The sequence below is a fragment of the Cibotium barometz genome, chromosome 50 (genome assembly GCF_041138505.1).
Source record: "Cibotium barometz isolate CiBa-2024 chromosome 50, ASM4113850v1, whole genome shotgun sequence".
NCBI classification, from domain to species: domain Eukaryota; kingdom Viridiplantae; phylum Streptophyta; class Polypodiopsida; order Cyatheales; family Cibotiaceae; genus Cibotium; species Cibotium barometz.
Genome location: NC_141095.1, coordinates 33904368 through 33909291, shown reverse-complemented (window position 1 = coordinate 33909291; position 4924 = coordinate 33904368).

The following is a 4924-nucleotide window of genomic DNA, read 5'->3' as shown; positions in this document are numbered from 1 at the left end:
GTCTAGTATCTTCCCCTGTAATCAACCCTCTTCAGAAATATAAAGACCTTGTTTCTATCTGGTTTAGCCTAGAGAGAGAAAAATATTCTAGAGAGAGAATATTCAGATTTTGAATATTTTTGGATAGAAAAATATCTCTTATAATTCAGATGAGTTCCCCTGAAATAGAAATTCAAAAAGAATTTTCCAATGTGCAATTGGAATTAATTGGAAATAGGTATAAAGAACCTTAGTCTAAGGGTCTAGATTTTCAGAAATCTTTAGACTATGGTCCAATTAAGGTTCCTATGGGCCAATAGCATTAATCCATGTGTAGGGAAGAGATAAATCCAAATTTGTAAAAAAGAAGATACCCAAAAATGAGTAAATGCTCACATAAGGTGAAGAGTTGAAAATGTACAAGGTTTATTAGTAAAAAACTATGAGCAATATTAAAAATATGAGATATTTTGGGTATCCAAAAATGAGTAAATGCTCACATAAGATGAAGAGTTGAAAATGTACAAGGTTTATTAGTAAAAAACTATGAGCAATATTAAAATGATGCCATTATGACACATATGTAAGGAAGGGGAATTCTTTAAAGGAGGTGCATATTTCACATAAGATGAAGAGTTGAAAATGTACAAGGTTTATTAGTAAAAAACTATGAGCAATTTTAAAATGATTCCATTATGACACATATGTAAGGAAGGGAAATTCTTTAAAGGAGGTGCATATTTCACATGCTTGAATGAGTTTTAAACTCATAAAAATTGAGATATTTCATCTCTCCTCTCTCCTCATTCAAGTCTAGTTCCAAAAAGTTAGCTTAACTGACCTAAAAATGGTCAAATATTGACCAAGCTGATTTAGAAAATTCTAGAATCAGTTTGTTTGGTTAGGAGCTCAATTTTTCCTATAAATAGAAGCCTCCCCCTTGTTGAAAAATAGTTAGTGTTTATGCATCGTTACTCTACTCCACCTAAGCCAAGAACTGTGAATTCATTTAATAATTCACTAGTTTTTGGAGCTTCCCTCTTTCTTCAATCCCCATTAGTGGCTCCATCAACATACTTAACCAATTGATTGGTTGGGGGCCTCTACCGTGAACAAAGAATCAAGCAAGTTGTAAGGTAATTAGTGAATATTGATCTTTCTATAATTTCTCAATGTTTCTCTCTTCTCAACCCCTCTCAAGCTTGAGAAGTTTAATTGGTATGGTTTTTTTTAAATACTATTGAAGTTTGAATAGTAGTGAAGAGTTACATAAGTTAATAAATGCTATTGAAGTTAATTTTTATTTATGTTTAAATTCTAATGATTTTTATGTAAACTCTCTCTCTCACTCAAGAAATGGTCATACTCATGACCCGTTCTCAATCCAAATCAAGCTTTTCATAAAGCTTTTCCTTAACCCAAGATTAAGCTATGCTTGAGGCCAATTTAATGGCTTTTTTCTATGCTTTTAGTTTATGCATATTGATGATTCAATCCACTATAGATTAATGATCCAATTAGAGATCATTTTAATTATTTCCTTAATGATAAGCTTTATCCCTTAGAAAAAATTGAGATTTATCAGTCATAGCAGCGGAGCTATGGCAAAATTTTTATAAAAATTATGCATAAAATAATTTCATTCAAAGCATAAAAAGAGGACTTCCTACCATATTCTAGGAATTATCATCCTAGATTAATTGAAAGAATTTCATTATAATCATGGAGAAATTGAATTTTAATACCATGCATAAAGGATAATTTTTTTATATCAAAAGTGTTACTTTTATCATTTTTAATTTTCATGCATAGAAGTATGCATAAAGGAAAAATTTTTATATCAAAAGTGTTACTTTTATCATTTTTTTTAATTTTTCATGCATATAAGTATGCATAAAGAAAAATTTTTATATCAAAAGTGATACTTTTATCATTTTTAATTTTCATGCATAGAAGTATGCATAAAGGATAAATTTTTTATATTAAAAGTGTTATTTTTATCATTTCTAATTTTCATGCATAGAAGGATGCATAAAGGAAAATTTTTTATATCAAAAGTGTTACTTTTATCATTTTTAATTTTCATACATAGAAGTATGCATAAAGGATAATTTTTTTATATATCAAAAGTGTTACTTTTATCATATTGGATTTCATGCATAGAGGTATGCATAAAAGTTGAATATTTTATTATAAAAGTGTTACTTTTAGCATAATTGAATTTCATGCATAGAGGTATGCATAAAAGATATGGGAAGTGATAAGATATGATAAGATGCATGTGGATGTGGATGTGGATGTATGAATGTGGATGTATGGATGTGAATGTGGATGTGGATGTGAATGTATGAATGTGGATGTATGGATGTGGATGTGGATGTATGAATGTGGATGTATGGATGTGAATGTGGATGTGGATGTGGATGTATGAATGTGGATGTATGGATGTATGAATGTGGATGTATGGATGTGGATGTGGATGTATGGATGTGGATGTGGATGTATGAATGTGGATGTATGGATGTGAATGAGGATGTAGATGTGGATGCATGGATGTAACTGTGGATGTGGATGTATGGATGTATGCATGTAGATGTGGATGCATGAATGTGGATGTATGGATGTGAATGAGGATGTAGATGTGGATGTATGGATGTGAATGTGGGTGTGGATGTGGATGTGGATGTATGAATGTGGATGTATGGATGTGAATGAGGATGTGGATGTGGATGCATGGATGTAAATGTGGATTTGTATGTATGGATGTAGGCATGTAGATGTGGATGCATGAATGTGGATGTATGGATGTGAATGAGGATATAGATGTGGATGTATGGATGTGAATGTGCATGTAGATATGGATGTATAGATGTGAATGAGAATGTGGATGTGGATGTATGTATGTATGTATGTGGATGTGGATGTATGAATGAGGACGTGATAATGAATGTATGCATGTGGATGTGGATATGGATGTGTATGTATGAATGCGGATATGGATGTGGATATGGATGTGTATGTATGAATGTGGATATGGGATGTGGATGTATAAATGAGGATGTGAAAATGGAGATAAGCATGTAGATGTGGATGTATGGATGTGAATGTGGATGTGGATGTGGATGTATGGATGTGGATATGGATGTGAATATATGATATGTGATGTGAAGGAATCTGAAGTGAAGAGATGGAAAATGATATGATTGGATGAGTACACATATAAATGAAATGTGGAATAAGTAATGTGGATTGCATGAGGGATAATGTGGAAAAATGAGAGTTAATATAGAAATTGTATTTGTAAACTGTTTGTAAATGCTGTTTGTAAATGGCTGTTTTATGTCAAGAATGCTGGGAAAGCATTTTGACCGTCTTGTGATTAAGGTCGTGGAGACCTAACTGATAAAGTTACAACTGCTGACGGAGAGTCAATGGAGGACGTCTCGCGTAGCAAGGTCGGCCGAGGTCTTGACCAGCCTCGGTTCGATTAAAATGGTGAGCTTCCGGTACGGTGGATGAGGGACCAAGGAAGCGGCCTATGAGTGAAGCGCTAGGTCACCTGCGAAGGATCCTAGAGGGTGCTGACCATACGGTGCTCGGGCTCTGGGTCGCCCAGGATACCCACGCGTGCGTCGAGGAAGATATTGGAACAAGGAGTAAGAGTTGTTTTCTGGAACCGGGCATGGATCTGGTTGACTGACCTTGCTGGTCCTCAACGGATGAGTCCATGGCTCTTTTATATGGATCTGTTGGTTAATCTTGCTGATCTTCAACGAGAGTCCATCTTGATAAGTGATTATATTGTTGAGTATTATGGGCTAGGAACTATTGAAACGGCCCCTGTGTGGACAGGTGGTGAGCGTTCTAGTTGCCAATGATGCCATAGATACTCTGATGAAGGAATGATGGGAAATTATGAATCAACTGGATAATTTGGGAGATTGTGATCAGTGGTACTATGGTTTCATTAAAGGATTGTTTTAAAGTTAGCTGATGCTAAGAAAAAGGCAATTTTCATATTGGGTGTGTAAGTGGTGTGGCTAGTTTTATGTTTGCATGAAATTCCGGCTAGGGGGCCTTGGAACTCTTTTCCTTGGTACCCGGGACAAAACCTAACCAAATTCCAAATTGGATCCCACCACTACAGTGGTTGGGCGGTTGGCTAACCCATGGGATCGGATGGGGTTAGGCTGGACTGATGGATCCGTAAATCGAGACTCAATTTCTGTTATTACGATAGATAAAGTAAATCCCGGATAGAAATTGTTCTATGGATAGGAATCAACGGCTGTGCCTCCTTGGTGGGGAAAAAAGCGTTGATCCCAATGATCCAAGTGCAAGTTTCTTCCTTGATCTGACCAAGTATCTTTATAGATGCAGTCGGATCTGTTGATCAGTAAGAGTTTTGACTACGTTAAAGTAAAAATTATCCTGGTGGAATCGCCCGTGCTTTCCTGATAAGGGAAGTTTTTCCGGGTCTGGTTTTGGAAAAACCGACGGATTAGTCTTTTGTCCGGATATCCGTGGACGAGGCCCCGAGTGTGGGACCCTGCCTCGCGCAAGAAGTGCTACTTCCGCTGCTAGTACCCCGAATCCGTTGCGCGGTGGGAACAGGGATCTCACAGTTGGTATCAGAGCATTTGGTTAATAAAGATCAACTGAGAAGACAAATATGTCAAAAATTTATCAAGAAGCACAAAAAGGTTGTAATTGTGTGATATAATTCATACAATTTGATATTCAAACTGAAATTCGTAATTTGGTAATTGGGTCTTCAGATGGAAGTACCGCAATTATATAGAATCCCTGACTTGCTTGAGGCCTAGACATGATGGTATTTACCTTATAATTCCAAGAGCCACGACTACCCGTATATACCGAGAGTATACTGCAGCTCTTTACTGACAGTATATACGAGTAAATCTAAGACTTGAAATTATAAGCG